This window comes from Lissotriton vulgaris, chromosome 4_1 (genome assembly GCF_964263255.1).
Source record: "Lissotriton vulgaris chromosome 4_1, aLisVul1.2, whole genome shotgun sequence".
Lineage (NCBI taxonomy): Eukaryota > Metazoa > Chordata > Amphibia > Caudata > Salamandridae > Lissotriton > Lissotriton vulgaris.
Genome location: NC_141691.1, coordinates 644449612 through 644469384, shown reverse-complemented (window position 1 = coordinate 644469384; position 19773 = coordinate 644449612).

Here is a 19773-nt window from a genome sequence, read left to right as displayed (position 1 = left end):
TAAGTTAGGGCCAAATGAAAATACCATTCATTTGCACCCAAAATCGTTTTTTGAATAACATTTTAGAAACACTGCACAGAACAGATATACAACCACTCAATATCACTTTTTAAACCTCACTGTTTCCCAAAATACCAATCCACTATCTTGCAAATGTTCATAATAAGTATTATCCAAAAGCAAGACACAAACCAACAACAAAAAAAATCAGGGCCTTATTTATGAAGGCCTTGCGCCACAAGAGCGTCACTTATTTCCCATGTTTAAAGTGATGCACCGGCTGCACAAGGCGATCATAAATAAGGGCCAAATGAAAACACCATTGATTTGCCCCCAAAATCGTTTTTTGAATAACATTTTAGAAACACTGCGCAGAACCTATGTACAACCACTGATTATCACTTTTGAAACCTCACTGTTTCCCAAAATACAAATCCTCTATTTTGCAAATGTTCATATCAAGTATTATCCAAAAGCAAGACACAAACCAACAACAAAAAAAATCAGGGCCTGTTTTATGAAGGCCTTGCGCCACAAGAGCGTCACTTATTTCCCATGTTTAAAGTGATGCACCGGCTGCACAAGGCAATCATAAATAAGGGCCAAATGAAAATACCATTCATTTGCACCCAAAATTGTTTTTTGAATAACATTTTAGAAAAACTGCACAGTACCTATGTACAACCACTCAATATCACTTTTGAAACCTCACTGTTTCCCAAAATACAAATCCTCTATCTTGCAAATGTTCATAGCAAGCATTATCAAAAAGCAAAAAACAAACCAACAGCAAACAACTCAGGGCCTTATTTATGAAGGCCTTGCGCCACAAGAGCGTCACTTATTTCCCATGTTTAAAGTGATGCACCGGCTGCACAAGGCAATCATAAATAAGGGCCAAATGAAAATACCATTGATTTGCACCCAAAATCGTTTTTTGAATAACATTTTAGAAAAAAAACACAGGACCTATGTACAAGCATACAATTTCACTACTGAAACATAACTATCTGCTTCCAAATATTCTCCATAGAGCAAACAAGTCTCTATCTAAATGAAATAAATCATTACTTACCTTTACAAATGCTTTGGGAGATTAAGAACAGTGTCAGACACACACACCAATTTTTCTTTAGCAGAGCAAAAGGTGTGCACTCAATACACTGAAACCAAGACTGGCATAGAAAATCTCTAACTTTACACACATATGCCTTATTTCAACCAATCAAAAGTCTTCCCTAACTATTTTCAAACCAACACCCTTCTCCCTCTCAGAACTTTCTATCTGTTACCATAGCAACTCCCTCCTAACTGAACTCTCAGGTTCAAAAGTTTATTCTACAATGTTGCACATTAAGTCAGCAAGGATGTTTGACCTCTCAATACACCAGCATATCCAGGGCATTATTGCTTTTAGTAACTTTTTCTTAACCATTCAAATTGCTTCATACACACAACACAACCATGCACCCTAACTTTCTGTTTTTAAATAACTGAATCCACCAATCATTGCTTGTGATTCAACAGCAGGGAAACTCCACAATTATTTTTTTGTAAACTCCTAGAGTTCCAACTGCCATTTCATTCCCACACTTCATCTGACTGCACCAGAACTTTCTCACATCATGTATTCTGTATGGATTATTGGACATAGCTACATCCACTGGGCTCAAAGGTATGCAGCAAGCAGAAATTATCACAACCTTGATTTATCAAATGTGGAAATTAAGTGGATTGGCCAGAGAGGATTGAGATGTCATCAATTGATACCATTGGTGAAAACCTTTTTGCATCTGCCAAACCCTGACCTCTTAATAGTGCACTGTGGTGGAAATCATTTGGGCACTATGACTGGGGTTGGTCTGGAAATGCTTTTAAAGGACACCTTTGATCAATTGATGACACTTTTTCCACAAACTACCTTGGTATATTCCAATATATGCCAAAGACAGAAATGGAACTGGTCCAACCAATTTTGTCCACAATTTGAGAAAGCACGGAAACATGTGAATAAATCTGTTTCTGCTTACATGAGAGACTGTGGAATGGGTTCAATATACAATAATAACTTGCGTTACAACATGCAAGACATCTACAGAGGAAATGGTGTGCACTTCTCAGATGAGGGGAATAGAATATTCCTCCTGAATTTAAGACTGTGCATTGGAACCTACTTGTAGGTTCCTAAATCAGCCACAGAACCCAAAAGCTCTTTTCAGAGCTACCCTTCCTCTGATCATTCAAAACGTTTATCTTTTTCTAACTTTTTTCACTATTTTTGACCAAAGTACGCTCCCCGGTACGCTTACCGGTGCGCGTACTGAGCGCTTACCCCGCAAACTTTTTCAATTTATTTTTTTATTTTTTGCCTATATGAGCGTCCTAAGCCCCCCTCAGAAAACCTAGAGGGTCCAGAAGTTTCTACCGTGCCCCCTTCTACCCATTCCAATGTTGTTTGTCCTCCATCTTCTGTCTCGATTGTACCGAAACACAAAATGGAGGACTCCCGTAACGCTGCCGGTGCGCGTACCGGAGCGTGCACCGGTAAGTGCTCCATAAAAAAAGGTGGGAAAGTAATTTACAGAAAAACCACTGGAGACACTTTAATCAAATATAGAAAAGGCCCTACTACATAGCAGTCCCTACCATTTGCCCAAATTTGGTGAAATTCCATTGAGACATTTAGGCTGCAGACCTGTCTAAATATCCTGAGGTAAATTACATGACCAAAACACATATGAAGTGTTAGAATTGACAACCAATTAAAAAGTTTCTTACATTTTCTATGATTATTTCCTGACATTTGATTGGTTATGTACATGAATTTATATAAAAAAAGAGAAGGAAACACAGCCATTTTGACTACTACTTCCTGAAGTACATTTGAAAAGAAATTACACTGACAACTTCAACTGCTTTCTTAAAGGTAAGTTGTTATTTGGAAAAGTGAAGTATGTTGCGAACTTTCAGTTAATTTGAGAAAAAATATTCTGTTACTTAAATACTATCCCACTGTAATAGAAATAGATTGAGATAGACTTCTCTGTTATAGTTATGGATTGAGTTAGGCTTCCCTTATATCATTTTAAATTTACTTAGGCTTTATCACATACACTTTTATATATTTCTAATTCCAGCCTAATACCATACACTACCCAAAGATAGCTTCACTATTAGAAAATTCAAACTGCCTGTCTGAACTTAAACACAACAGTGCCCTAACTCTACTGATATATTTTTTTTATGCAATTTACAGCAACAAAATGGAAGGAGAACAGGATTTTTCTTTTGAAATTGTTTGGACAACAACACAGAAGAAATAATTGCTCAAAATGATGATTTTTACTTTATGGATGAGTCTCTGGACCATGAATTAGTTCATTGTGTGGAATCAATGGAATCACAGAATACAAATGAGGACATTCCAGACAATATATTATTAGAAGTTTTATTAAATTATGAAAAAGAATCAGAAGAATAAATTTATATTTAATAATCAAAAATAGTTTGAGCCATTATTCATTTTTATATGTAATTCATCAAGTAGATCAAAAATGTTTAAAATATAAAGTGAGAATTATAGTATACTGTGCAACTTTTTTGTTTACATAGTAAGTTTGCTCATAGTTACTTCCTTTCTCCCACTATATTATCTCCAATGTGTATTTAACATCTCTTTATCATCTCCTGCCTCCACATTGTTTCTGCTTTCCTGACAGACTATGCTATGAATTCCATATACCACAATAACTTCTGTAACAACATGCAAGATATCTACAAAGGAAACGGTGTATATTAAATTATAGACTCTGCATTGGTACCAACATGTTGGTACTTAAATAAAAAAAAACAACAAAAAGAACAATTAATAAACATACAATTTTTGAAAGTCTATCATTCTTTTTTCCCCATAGTACGCTTCCCGGACCGCTCCCCGGTGCGCGTACCGGGCGCTTCCCCCGCAAAAATTGAAAAAAATATTATTTATTTTTTGGCCCCACGGGGCCCTTTTAAAGCCCCCACATCAAACCTAGGGGGTCAGGGAGGGTCTACTCTGCCCCCTTATGATAATTTCCCCCTTTTTTTTGGCCACCTCTCATGTCTCGATCCTACCGAGACACAAGATGGCGGCCCCTCCAGACTGTTTAGAATGTTTACAGACACCCAAAAGCCAATCAGCTTTCCATGCGAAAGTCGCGTGGCGCGCCCGGTGCGCTCCCCGGTGCGCATACCGGGGCGCGCTTATAGATATATATATTTTTTTTAACCTAAATTACTCAAAATCCAGTGGAGCACATATCTTGAGACATAGCAAAGGCACATAGGGCAGCCAGTCCCTACAATTTTGCCAAGTTTGGTGGAAATCCATTCAGCCGTTCGGGCTAAAAGTGAGGTCGACCGCCCTATGGAAATTAACATGGGAAAAACGCGTTTTGGGACCCCCCTTTTATCTCGGCCCCCACTTGACGAATCCCTCCCAAACTTTCAGCGAAGGACCGGAGCTCAAAGAGGCCATTTTGAGGAAATGTTCAGGCAGATTCGTCAACCGGCGCCAAAGTTATTCCAAATAGAATTTTGAGATTTAACATTGAAAAAAATCCTAACTATAACTACCTACTGGCGACCGCCAGTAGGTAATATATATATATATATATATATATAAAACTAGCAGCCCACCCCAGCGTTGCCTGGGGCAGAAGGGGGCTGAAGGCAGCATTTCAGGCTTGCGTGCACTCCCGCCCCGGCCCCAGCCCGCCACGACATTGTCTGTGTCCCGGACAATGTTGTGGCGGGCAGGGGCTGGGGCGGGAGTGCACGCAATCCTGAAATGCTGCCCCCAGACCCTGAGCCTTACCGCAGTTGTTCCGGCCCAACCTCCCGCACTGGCTCCCTCCCGTCCCATGTCCCAGAGCCTTACCTGAGCCACCGCTCCTCCCCGAGCTCCTCACTTCACCGCCGCTCCTCCTCGCAAGCCTGAAATGATGCCCCCAGACCCTGAGCCTTACCGCAGTTATTCCAGGCCAACCTCCCGCACCGGCTCCCTCCTGTCTCGTGTCCCAGAGCCTTACCCGAGCCACCGCTCCTCCCCGAGCTCCTCACTTCACCGCCGCTCCTCCTCGTCATCACGTACGTTGCGGTCAGCGCTACGTCGAGGCCGTCAGCGTCACGGCCGGCACTGCTTTCAGGGCACTACATTTTTTTTAAATTATATTTTTAAATTTATGTTTTTTTTAATTTTCTATAGCCTATGTCCATCTGCACACCCTGAGGATTACAACAATGTATTGGGTGTGTGGATTGGCGCTGTGGTTCCTGAGTTTACCTTGACAAAAGGTTTGTGTTCTCTCTTTATAGTAGTAGCATAGATAGATATATATACCCTTGCTCCCAACCTTGCTCCGTTTCGACTGCTTGTTGGCCCATGGAAGGTGGCGTGCACTCCGGTGAGCACGCTGGTATTCAAATATTCCAAGTTCCAAAGTTAGCAACACACTCAGAAACAAATCGCCACACCAGGTATCAAAATCCAAGGGTGTTTATTTACACCTTGGTAGGTGTAAATAAACAGCAACTATCACAATGATTCGCACAATGCAGGTGGTGACACATAGTTGGGACGTAGGGCACTCAGCCCGTTATTGTCAAATGACATTAAGTTTCAAGTTACATACTTGATCAGTTATCAGGTACACTGATTTGTGATCAAAAACGCTCGTGGAACACACAAATGTAAGAAAGCGCCCATGTCCTAATACTTTGGAACGCTTTCAGTGTTGTAACATATTAAAACCCCGCTGACATACACGACCCCCAATGTGCAATGCATGAAATTTGCATTTTGGCTGTAAAACCTTGAGAGCTACATGGCCCAGCATGCTCCAGGGACCACATGGGCGTGCATTGGTATAAACACAGAAATCAAAAAGGGACAATTGACAAACACTGCTGTGAACAGGAACTACGGTTCAAAACGTGTAGTAGTTTTGTGTCACGTTTGGATTAAAATACCTGCTTGAAAACCAAGAAGTGTGCCGCAACTTTATTTTTTGTATGGAATTAACTTGAGACACTGCCCTGGTCTCAAAGCTGGCACCCACTGGATTGCGCTCCCGCTGCGACAGGACAATTTTTTCATTGATATATATATATATATATATATATATATATATATATATATATATATATATATATATATATATATATATATATATATATATATATATATATATATATATATATATATATATATATATATATATATATATATATATATATATATATATATATATTTATATATATATATATATTTATATATATATATAATATATATATATATATATATATATATATATATATATATATATATATATATATATATATATATATATATATATATATATATATATATATATATTTATATATATATATATATTTATATATATATATATATATATATATATATATATATATATATATATATATATATATATATATGCGGTATGTGTCGTCCTCAGCTTGACTCAGCTCAGCATGTGCTGCCAAAGGATGATGCGAGACCCAATTATTGGTGTTTAAATATTTATTGTGAACTCAAACACCAGTTTGCCACGACGCATTTCGCCCAAAGCCTTGATCACATGACGCAGTCATGGGGGCTGGCCACCCATTTAAAGTGAAAGGTGCATGACATGCAAATAGACATAATAGAAATACTTTTCCAACATATTACTGCATAAATGCCTGTATATTGTAAGCTTGCACTACAACTTAAAACAATAGGGGCAATTGCCATCTCATAATCTCCGTATAAATACAATGGCTTCGCAACAATCATAAAATCCATAGGTTATGTGATAAAACCATACCGTACATGAGAGGTTAAAAACGTGCATAGCATATTACGAGTAAAACCACAGCTCATAAATAGCTAAAATACTTATAAAACCTAGTGATGTTGTCAACTGAATCTAAAACCTAGTAAAATCAGTTCATGCTTAAAATATCTACTGTATATTTAAAAGCAACAATAAGATATGTAAACATAGTACACATTTAAACCTCTCAGAGAGGGACCTAAATTGTCAATTGGTAATGCCCAAGTGGGCTTAGGTCCTATTGATTGTGCAAATTAAGCTAGTGCAATAAATCCAAATTGGTTAGATGTGCAAATTGCACGATACAGTGTAGTATAAAGTGCTACCAGTGTATAAATATAAAGTGGATCTAATAAAATAATATGTAAAAGAAATATTCAATATATGTTGAATCATCGTGTGGAGGTCAAAGGGAACATTCTATGGAGCTGTTAAGATATTAAATAACCATATGTGCATAATGCATGTTAAAATTGCATCAATATTGTTAAGATCCTCAATATGCATTCTACAAAAGTGCCAATTCAAAGATGTGTGTGGCAATCCTCACTGTTATTTAAACCATTTGGTGTTTTGGTATCCAACATGATAATGTACCTTGTTTCTAGTCTCCGTAACATCATCTCTCTGTCTCCCCCTCTCCTCTGCGGGGGAACACAGTCAATGACGTAGTATATTAAGCCTATAGGATTTTTATCGTGTTTGATTTCAAAGTGTCTGGCGACAGGATAAGTTGGATCAGCGTTATTAATTGCTCTCAAGTGCTGCAAGATTCTCTTATGTACTTGAGGACGTGTGCTGCCAACATATTTGAGCCCACACGGGCATTCTAAAACATAAACAGCAAATTCCGATTTGCAGTTTAGTTTTTCCCTGATCTTGATTGGGACTGGGGATAGTGGTGTCTTAAATTCTGTTTTGCTTATCCCATTTTTACAAGCCTTACACGTTGCACATTTTAAAAATGCTTTGCTACCCCCAAAGCACGAGCCTGTGGCTAGCTCAGGGCTGCTGGAGACTAGGCTGTTTTGCATACTTTTTGCTCTTTTGAAGGTGATATTGGGTGACAGTGACATTAGATTGCCTACAATAGGATCGCTTTTGATCAGGAACCAATTGTTCTTCACAATTTTGCGTATGGACTTGTGTTGGTTATTATAGGTGACTATGAGACGGGTGTCACTTTCTATGCTGACTTTTTGGGCCCTATTTTTCACATCCAAGTTACACAGTAGTGTTTGCCTATCATGTTTGTTGGCTCTTTCTATGGCACTGTTGATTACTGATTCCTGGTAGCCCCTTGCCAGGAATCTGATCTTGCAATCTTTCTGGGCCTGAAGGCAAACTGACTCGTTGCTGCATATTCTTTTGATTCGGAGCATCTCCCCATAGGGGATGCTCTTTATCAAATGCCCTGGATGATGGCTGTCTGCGTGCAACACCGTGTTGCCCGCAGTGGGTTTGGATTAAGCATGAGCGAATTTTGCGGATCTCGCGTTCGCGAATTTTGCGGATTTGCGGATTCGCAATCCGCAAAATCCGCGAATTCCCGCGAATTTGCGGATTTTTTTTTTTTTTGTGTTCGCCCGTGTTTCTGCCAGTTCGCGAGGGTTTTGTACACTTTCGCAAATTGCGAACTTACCTGTCGGGTCGCAAGTTTCGCGAACTTGTTGTTTCTACGTGTCCAGCCTGTTTGGGACACTCTTCTTCATCACTGCCACTCTCTGTCACCACTGCCACTCTCTGACTACTCATGCCACCCTCTGGCCCACCCATGCCACCCTCTGTTTCATCACCACACCCTCTGGTTGTCCAGTGTACATTATTTTCGGCAAAGCAAAGCACACCTTCCCTGCCTCAAGTGACCTGAATTAATTTGGGGCTGATTCATGTGTCACAGAATATTTTTTTAGCTGGCACCTGCTTCCTTAGTGCGCCCTGATTAGTGATCTTTTGCACTTGCTAAGTGCTTTCATTGTTGCAAAATTAGTTACAACACCTGCCCTGCCCCAACTGACAATAATGAATTAGGGGCTGATTAATGGATTTTAACTTCCAGCCTGGCTCCTGCTTGTCTCCCTTAGCTGTAATTCAGGACCTTTGTGGCATATGTGTAACTATTCTGAGGTTCAGAGCAGGGTCACATACTAGTTTCAACTGGCAACTGAACTCTGGAGGGGCCCCTCAGGAAGCACTCCAGGAAATGGCTACTAATGATGAGCCTGAACTTTTGAACCTGGTAAGTAGTTACTTTCAGTTTTGCTAAAATCGTATTTCTGCAATTTTGCACTTATTCGCGGGGCGCGAACTCACGCGAACAGTGCGAGCAGTGCGAGCAAAATCCGCTGCTCGCGGATTTGCGGATTTTGCGGGAAATTCGCAAATCTCGCGGATTGCGGATTTCCCGAAAATCCGCAAAATCCGCGAGCGGAACGGATTTTCCGCCCACGCCTAGTTTGGATGGAGTCTAGTGTGTAACTTGTTGTTGATAATGTAGATCTCAACATCTAAAAACACGATAGAGCTTTCACTGACAGAGCTGGTGAATTCAAGGTTAAGACTATTGTCATTCAGTTAGTTAATGAACAGGTTCACTTCCTCAACAGTACTGTCCCAAATGAGGAAGAGATCGTCAATGAATCTTCACCAACATTTGACTTTCGTATCCATGACCTCTGCATGAAGGCCCATGAGGACCTGCCCCTCCCAGTAGCCCATATGCAGACAGGCATAACTGGGAGAGAAGCAGGCCCCCATTGCCACCCCTCTTGTCTGCAAGAATAATTGGTTAGCAAACAAAAATACATTATGATCTAGGCAGATTTTGATCATGTCGGTAATTATGTTGGAATGTTCCGTGAATTCAACTGGTCTTTTTCTCAGGTAGTGTTCAATGGCCTTGATTCCATCCCTGTGGTGGATACTTATATACAGGGAGGTAACGTCTAAAGAAACCAGGAGAAAGCTTGGTTGCCACTCAAAATCCACAAGTTTTTTAAGTAGATCTCCTGTATCAAGAATGAACAAAGGTAAACTCTTCACATGCTCTTGTAAAAAAAAGTCAATGTACTTGTTGACATTTTCAAGAAGACTGTTCCTAGCCGATATTATCGGTCTTCCAGGTGGGTCCAGGTAGTTTTTGTGTGTCTTCGGGATAAAATAGATCACTGGTGTTGCAGGATAATCATTTTTAAGAAATTTAAATTCATCCATAGTCAATAGACCCTTGCTCCTCCAGGCCATTAGACTCAAATCAATTTCATTTCTAGCTGCTGACATTTCCTGGACATTGGTTTTTCTGTAGCAGTCTCTGTTATTGAGTTGTTTGAGTGCCTCGCTCATGTACATTTTCCTTGGCCAGAGCACGAAATTGCCGCCTTTGTCTGACTGTCTTATTATTATCTGCTTTTTGTCTTTCAGTTTCTTTATTAATTTGTAGTATTGTAAGTCTCGATAATTTCTTTTTTTGGTTGCATTTGCATTTTTTATTTGTAATTCTTTCCGTTCACTCGATACTCTGTTGTGAAACAGGTCCAGATTATCTTTAAGGAGAAGTGGGCAAAACTTCGACTTGCGTTTAAAAGGTGTTTTGCTTAGAGTCTGCGAACGTTCCCCACCCGGTGTATTTTCAACGACGGTGGGCTCTTCTTCACCCTCTGTTAGTAACTCCTCCAACTCTTGTGTTAGTGCCAAACCTCTTTGTGGTTGTTCAGGTTCAATGAGTTCCACAGGTACTGATGGGGGGATCCCCACATTCGTGCGGGTGCTGCTGTTGGCTTTACGTGTGCTGTGATATTTTTTCAGTTTTAGCTTGCGCACGTATTTGAATAGATCGATTCGCGTGTTGGCATAATCAAAGTCTCGTCTAGGACAGTACGAGAGACCAAGCGATAAGATGTTTGTTTCACTCTCAGTTAACTCCACGTCCGTGAGGTTAACTACATTCTTTGAATATATATATATTACCTACTGGGATTGCTGTCACGGACGCCGAGCCTTTTCCGAGCACCTTTGAAACAGCTTGCTGCAGCCGCTGCGTCTCGCCGGACCCGCTCCGCGGGTCCCGCTTCGCAGTTTGCAGCAGCTGTTAGGACAAACCAAGGGGCATTACTTCACCTGACTGGACCGGCAGGGCTGCGAGCAACGAGCGGTGGACTCCACAGACCAGGAGTCCCCGCGCGCCCGTTTCCAGCTGGGCTGCTCTCCCTGCCGGCACCGCCCCCACCTCCCCGGCGTTTAAGCGGCGCATCTGCAGAACTAAGGCGGATTGCTGTCACGGACGCCGAGCCTTTTCCGAAGCACCTTTGAAACAGCTTGCTGCAGCCGCTGCGTCTCGCCGGACCCGCTCCGCGGGTCACGCTTTGCAGTTTGCAGCAGCTGTATCTGTGTTTAGTATAAAGAAATGTATTGGAAAGAGACATGCTTTGACAAATTTAATTGTAAAATAGATTAATACTAAAAGCACTATATTCTATTTTTAGATTTTTACCCTGTTCCTCCCAGTCAACAACTCCCAGCCCTGACGAAGGTGTGGCCCACCTGGCCTATCACCGAAACGCGCGTCGGCTCGTGGCTCCAGAAGTACGGCATACTATGTAGTATCAACTAGGTGCCGCAACAAGATCATTAGTCTGGAATAATATTCGGCTCTATGCCACATATCTACCATCCTTATGTGGAATACAACAGAACGATTTGTATGAACTGAAGAATGTGAGTGGAATGTCTGAATTTTAGATAGTATTAGTTTTTGAAACACTGTAAGAATGAAAGTATGAATGAAGTATGAAATGTTACTGGGTAGGTTCCTAAGAAGGATGTTATTTTGTCACTTTTACTTGTTTTCTAAATTGACTATGTATACTGTGCAATATTTATAAGATAATTATATGCGATGGATGTATATAAATGCTTTCTACACTAAAATAAAAGTACCTATATATTTGCTAAAAACTGTTTCTTGCAAGTAATTGAATGGTGTTGATTTTGTAATGTGCAGTACCTACCTCTAGGTTTATCACCCCTCACATACTAGGATCCCGGATCTGGGACCACATTATCTATTGGCGGGGTACGTTCTTTGTTCTTTATTCAGTGCAGCAGCTGTTAGGACAAACCAAGGGGCATTACTTCACCTGACTGGACCGGCAGGGCTGCGAGCAACGAGCGGTGGACTCCACGGACCAGGAGTCCCCGCGCGCCCGTTTCCAGCTGGGCTACTCTCCCTGCCGGCACTGCCCCCACCTCCACGGCGTTTAAGCGGCGCATCTGCAGAACTAAGGCGGATTGCTGTCACGGACGCCGAGCCTTTTCCGAGCACCTTTGAAACAGCTTGCTGCAGCCGCTGCGTCTCGCCGGACCCGCTCCGCGGATCCCGCTTCGCGGTTTGCAGCAGCTGTTAGGACAAACCAAGGGGCATTACTTCACCTGACTGGACCGGCAGGGCTGCGAGCAACGAGCGGTGGACTCCACGGACCAGGAGTCCCCGCGCGCCTTTTTCCAGCTGGGCTGCTCTCCCTGCCGGCACCGCCCCCACCTCCACGGCGTTTAAGCGGCGCATCTGCAGAACTAAGGCGGATTGCTGTCACGGACGCCGAGCCTTTTCCGAGCACCTTTGAAACAGCTTGCTGCAGCCGCTGCGTCTCGCCGGACCCGCTCCGCGGGTCCCGCTTCGCGGTTTGCAGCAGCTGTTAGGACAGACCAAGGGGCATTACTTCACCTGACTGGACCGGCAGGGCTGCGAGCAATGAGCGGTGGACTCCACGGACCAGGAGTCCCCGCGCGCCCGTTTCCAGCTGGGCTGCTCTCCCTGCCGGCAACGCCCACTCGGTGACCTCTGTACAGCTACTAAGAGGAAGTTTCATCCCCGCAGCGCGGGAGCGCGCGGGAGGGCGCCGGGAGAAGCCCGGCACAAGGGCGGGACCGTCTGTGGCCGTCCGGGGCCGCAGGAGGCCGGGCTGGGCCCATTCTCTTAGTCCTTCCTGGTAATCCACTTTTTCCACCAAGTGTTATTTATGTCATTTTGTTTATTTGCCCTTATATTTGTCTTTCACTGCCCATGGTGATGTCTTCTTCTGAGGCAACGCAGGCATTGGCTGTACAAGGGTCTTCTCTGCTAGGCCCTTTGGACAAATTCTTTGCCAAAATCAAGACTGACATAGACCGGGAGCTCTTCCTGGCTGAAAAAAGGGCGGGTCGACGTCTTTCCATTGATAGGTTGAAATTAAGACCTTTAACTTTCTTGGACCCAGCAACAACAGCCAGTTCAACTTCAATGGATTTAATCTCACCACTAGATCATGTTAATATTTCACCTCCCATAGATGACATTCCCCTCATTTTTCAGACTAAACCCATTGCACAGAATGATATTATCATTATTTCTGATTCCATTAATTCTCAGGTACTTGATACCCAGCCAATAGATTTAAGTACCCCCGTCGCAGAACCAGCCCCTCTTTATGATCCAGACATTCCATCTCCTGTGTTCACACCAAGTACATCTGAAGACCATACTAAGTGCACTACCGTGGGCCAGCCTCCATTGCCATCACTCAGGGGCACCACTAAAAGCTCTAAAACCCCCTCTAGCATATTCTCCTTTGGCTCCCCACCTAGGAAGCGAAGAAAGAAGCTGACAATTAAAAAGAGAGCCGTGCCCCCTAATCAAGCGTCACCTTCCATATTCACTATTTCAAATAAGGCTGGGCCTGTAGACCCCGCGAAAGAGATGACTTCCAGTTCCATCTCGGTACCTAGTTATGCGGGCCTACTGGATGACATCGATTGTCTTATTAAGGCATTGATCCTTCCCCTTACCGAAAGGATCAAAAGATTAGAGGAGAATGTGGAAAAAATTCTACAAGGCCAATCGGAGTTATCTTCCTCGGCTTTGAATGCCCCTATAGTCCCAACACAGCCTTCTAAAGAATCTAATACACCTAAGACAGTGTCTGGTACACCCAAGGCAATCGCACTTCCAACACCCGGGCCACGGAAATCGGCCCAGAATTCTATATCACATGCTAAAAATAGTAATAAAAGTATCAGTAAAACAAATGCACTGGAAAAACCTACGACGACTGTGGATAAACCCCATACTTCTATAACGCCTCATAGTACGTGTCCCATCAATAGCACTAACTCAAAACCCTCACCCACCATGCCACATCATTCAATTAGGAAAACACAGAACATCGTAGATTTACCCCCCGAATGCTTAAATTATGTTATAGCCCTTACAGGAGTGCTGCCCCCGCCAGAAGGTAAGCGCGAACATCAGGCCAACCTAAAAAATAAGGTCATCTACTGGCTGAGGAGAAATAGACCACTCCCGCCTAACCTCAATGGTGATATTGTCTCGGCCAGGCGATGCCATTGGGTAGGTACCAGACCCAAGGATATTGAAGGTGACGTGATCCTAGTAAATTTCAAGGATCACAGATTGGTAACTTATATTAGTGATTGGTACCCTGGAATAGGGGAGGGGGGAATTTCAACTCATAACCTAAGCTATTTCTACCCTGAGGCTATGCTGAGGAAACCACCTCCCCAGCCAAGACCTTACCATCCTCATAGCTACGGTCGTTCAAAAAACCCCGGTGGCTGTAACACTCCTACATTTAATAATCATCATAAGGGCCATAACACTTCTTTTCCCTACCATTCGAATACTTTCGCCCCATTGCCATATAGACCTTCCGTTCCAGATAGCCTAGCCTATGTAAAGATACTAAGGGATCAGAATCTATTTGAAAACACTAATGATTTCTGGCCGCAACCCAGCCAGGCACCATTACCACCAAGAAAACCTCATAACTCCAACTTCCATTGGGGCGATCCTCGTCTTCACAACCCAAAAGACTTTTGGAATATACCTTTGTCCAATTTTTATCATCCGTTGTCAGGATTAGATGACAACGAATGACTCCATAAATCACTTACCGCAGAGAAATCTTCGGAGGACCCGTGTATCAGCCATGGCATTCCCACCCACTTCTCGTCATTCAGCCCGTCTAAAAACCATCCTAAGAGTAATATTGGCAGAATAGAAGTGGGCACGGATGCACTGAATGATCCACGGTTACCTGATCATCCACAGTCCCAACAGTCCGTGAATAACGGTCCCATTTCCAATCCTTTGAGCCCTCCACATACCCCTACTATCAGAACACAACAACTTGATTTATCCTGTGTGAACCTAGGCAGCTTCTGTCGGGACACCAGTAATGTCAATGCCTCTAATTCACTCATCTCATGGAATGTGGCGGGTCTAGCCAGCAAGGTTTCCAACAAAGCTTGGCTGAATGTTATTCATACGTATGACATCTTATGTTTTCAAGAGACCTGGTGCCGTGAGGAAGTACATCTACTGGGGTACCAAACCTTTCACTCTCCTGCCATACCATCAGCCCAGGGTCACAATAAGGGGGGGCTTTGTGTCTATGTCTCTACAACTGCTAAGGTTAAGATCCTTAAATTCTTCTCTAATACCCACTTCCAAATTTTACTCTTTAGGTGGGGCACATTAGAGAACATAGTACTGTTGAACTTTTATAATAATATGGCCGACATTGAACTGGAGTCCACTATGTCGAATATATCCTGTTTGTTGTCACACACTGTTGATCACCTCAAGGGGGCAATAATAATGTGGGTAGGGGATTTCAACTGCACCATCTGTCCACAGTCAGAATCTCCTTTGTGTGGTATTGCGGATCTTGCCGAGGAAAACTTAACTCATTTTGTGCACACAAAGAGGGGGATGTTGTTAAATACTTTCCTCCTTAAATTTAATCTTTGTTTTGCCAACCTGCTATGTTCCTCACCCGTGCAGTTTGAGCCAACTTTTTTTGGTAGAGATTGCAATTCAACTATTGACTTTATATTAATTTCTACTGCCAATTCTGGAATCCTGACCTCGTGTGTGGTCGGCAAGGATGTATTTAGTGACCATTACCCTCTTTCTATTTGTGTAAAAACAAAGGAACGTAACGCCAAAAACCCTACCCTTTCTAGGTATCCCTATAGCGTAGATCTATCCAAAACTAATGGTTACGTTGTGAAATGGGAGAGGATTGTTCCTGGTGTATTTCTGAAAAAGCTACTCTCCGATTCCGCAAAGGATGTTAACCTCTGTCTAGAGGAACAGGCGGACTTTTCTTCTGTTATGGCCGCCTTTGCCAACATCCAACAGGGGATAAAAAACTTGTTGACCCGGGCAGCGAATAACAACTATTTACTTAGAGAAGGGTGGTTTGATGGGAAGTGCACAAAAGCATTAAAATCTCTTAAGAAAGCTTTGGCCCTCAAACCTAGGGACCCCGACACAATTCGTAGTGCAAGGAAAGCATATAAATGTGCATTAAAAGAAGGAACCCAGGCCTTAAAAAAGCAAGCGTGGGCTACACTAAGAGAAGCTTCTGCCCAGAAAAACACCACCAAGTTCTGGAGGCTTGTTAAGTCCCTGTACCAACCAAATAACAACGGCAATAAAATAGATCTGGCAATAACAGGGGATAGATGGTAGACACACTTTAGGCAGTTGTATATGGACACAAAGCCAATTGACACCATCACTCCAATAGGGCAGGTCCCAAATGTCCCACAAACTATAGACAGGAGGAGAGAGACCGATTCCCATGTCTCTGCATTTCCCATTGACATAATATTTACTGTGGGGGAGATGCATGAAGCAATTAGGGATAGTGCATCAGGCAAAGCTCCAGGGCCAGATTGTACCCCGGTGGACGTGTACAAGGCTGAACCAGATTTTTGGGCCCCCTTGCTCACAAATGTGTTGAACAAGGGCAACCAGCAGGGGTTTATAGAAAGCTGGTCGGACGCAATAGTGGTCCCCATTTTTAAAAAAGGCAGGCGTGATGATCCAACCTGCTATAGGCCAATATCTTTATTAGATGGCCTTATAAAATTAGCAGAGAGGATTATCTTAAAGAGACTTCAAGAGTGGGAGGAGGAACACAATGTAGTTTCGCACCTCCAATATGGATTCAGGAAGGGTATAGGGACTGCGGAGCAGTGTTTAAACCTGGCCCTCCTCTGTGCTAAATACACGCAGGCTAGAGGCGGGTCACTTTTTATTACTTTTGTTGATTTGAGTTCTGCGTTTGATTGTGTGGACCATTTTCTGTTATGGTCAACATTGGCCGAAATGGGTATTGAGGAACGCTTAATTATTTTCATTAGAGAATTGTATCATAACTGCGGGGCAAGAGTAAGATTTGGCAAGCAGGGCGAATGTACTGACAAATTCGCCCTGTCAAGAGGGGTCAGGCAAGGGTGTATCCTAGCCCCCAGGCTATTTACTTACTATATCAACTCAGTGGGCCATTATCTTTCTCTTTTTCAAAATGACTACCCTACTGTGAAAGGTCTACCGGTGCCAATCCTTCTGTACGCCGACGATGCGGCTATAATGTCCCAGACCCAAGTGGGACTGCAGAAGGCAGTGTCTAAATTTGCAGGTTTTATGCAGGATAGAGGGCTGAAAGTAAATATTTCGAAGACCTTTACGATGCCATGCACTAACAAGTGCAGTAAGGTGCCTTGTAAAGTGTTCCTGAACAAACAGAACATAGCCACCGTAGAGAAGTTTTGCTACCTTGGTATAATGTTTGACAGGAAATGTCGTTGGAAACAGGCAATTGACGCAAGGAAGCTGGCCTTTATCCACACTATAGGCGCCTTACGCGCATTTTCAAATAGAGTGGGTGGTAAACCAGCCAAAGAACTGGTCCAAATATATCAGGCGAAGTGCGTGTCCACAGCCACCTACGGGGCAGGACTTTGGGGCATCGAAAAGGACCAAACCTTGCAGAGCTGTGAGAACCAGTTCATCAGCTACCTTCTGGGTGTCCCAAAGACTACATCCTCATTTATGACACACATAGAGGCGGGAGTCAAGCACTTGGGCGACACAATTAAGATGGCCCCAATTCTCTTATGGCACAAGGTATGGACAACTAGAGAGGCCAGTTTCAATAGGGACCTCCTGGAGGACTGCTTGGCCCTAGATGGGGTCGCAAACTTCCGGTGGTTGTCGTACGTGAGATCTGTACTTAGTGACATAGGCCTCCCTGATTATTATGTAAAACCCAGGAGCATGGAGGGCGTATCTAGATCACTTCTTAAGAAAACACTGACCGCCCATCTGGAAATTCTGAGATGGAACACTGAAAAGAACAAACTAACCATCCTAAGTTTCCAAGAAATCACCGCCAACGAAGGCATGCAAAAGTATTTAAAAGTGGACCCCAGCCCTTATTATAGAATGCTTTTGACTCGTTTACGTTTTGGTATTTTCTTTCGTATGGTTTCTGTACCGGAGATGAACAACTGGTCTTCATTGACTTTGACATGTTCGTGTGATAACATCGCACCTCAATCTAATCTGCATTTAATGTTCTTTTGCCCCTTTTATTCCACCCCCAGAAAACTTTATATAAAACCTTTGTTAAAACGCTGGGGAGTAAGAAACTGTAGGCCTGCCTTCTCAAGACTGTTAAAATTGGAAGATGAGCATGTGATCTTTGCAGTATCTCGTTTTTTAGGATCTGTTATGCTGATGCGGAAAACCATGCTGTAAAATATTTTTGACTGGGTCTTTCCATGTCTTTGTGTGTTGGTTAGTACTAATTGTATTCCAAACTGTATGGCATTGAATGAAATTTTTAAAGATTTGACTATGAAAATAGCTGCTCTTTTTAACTGTTAAATCTTATATGTAAGCTCCTATTAAGTGTGATGCTTTTACATGTATCTGCTGTGCTTTTATGATTTTACGAAAATCGAATAAAGCTTATTTTTACTTTTACTTTTTTTTACCTACTGGCAGTCGCCAGTAGGTAGTTATAGTTAGGACCTATTTTCCATGGGAAACGTGCACCATTCTATTCCCAATAACTTTGGCGCCGATTGACGAATCTTCGTGATATTTTCAAACCTTATGGCCTGCTTCAGTCCACTCCCATCCCATAAGTTTCAAGGTGATGTGTCAAGAGGGGGCCAAGAAAAAAGGGGGGTCCCAAAACGTGTTTTACCCATGTTATTTCCCATAGAATCTTTTAGCCGCAGCTACAGTCCGAACTGCTGAACTGAATTACACCAAATTTGGCAAAAAGGTAGCCCTTCGTTCAGAGTCATGCCTTTTTGTTAAATGGTGTAAATCCATCAGTAGTTGCTGAGAAAATCAAAAGTTAAATCACATATATATCTATGACCTTGCAGGTTCCGCACATCCTCCCGATGACAAGCACTCCAAACACTCCAAACCAGGAAGTATTGGCAGCCATCTTGTTACTCGGTAGAACCGAGGCACAAGACAACAGAAGAAAAAATGTGCAAAATGCAAAAAGGGGGCAGGGTAGAAACACCCTGAACCCCCTAGGCCTGCTCCTGTGGTCCCAAAAGGACCCCCAAGGCCCAAAAAACAAAAAAACATTTTTACCCCTACGCTATCCAACGCTTTTTCTACTTTTGCACTCCTAGGAGTGGGAATAGTAATTTTTACCCTCCCGCCATCCAACGTTTTCCCTACTGTTGCACTCTTTGGAGTGGGAATAGTAATTTTTACCCCTACGCTATCCAACGCTTTCCCTACTGTTGCACTCCTAGGAGTGGGAATAGTAATTTTTACCCTCCCGCCATCCAACGTTTTCCCTACTGTTGCACTCTTTGGAGTGGGAATAGTAATTTTTACCCCTACGCTATCCGACGTTTTCCCTACTGTTGCACTTACTGGAGTGGGAATAGTAATTGTTACCCCTACGCTATCCAACGCTTTCCCTACTGTTGCACTCACTGGAGTGGGAATAGTAATTTTTACAATCTCACTATCCAGCAAAATTTCTACTTTTTTTACATTACATTAATTATTTTT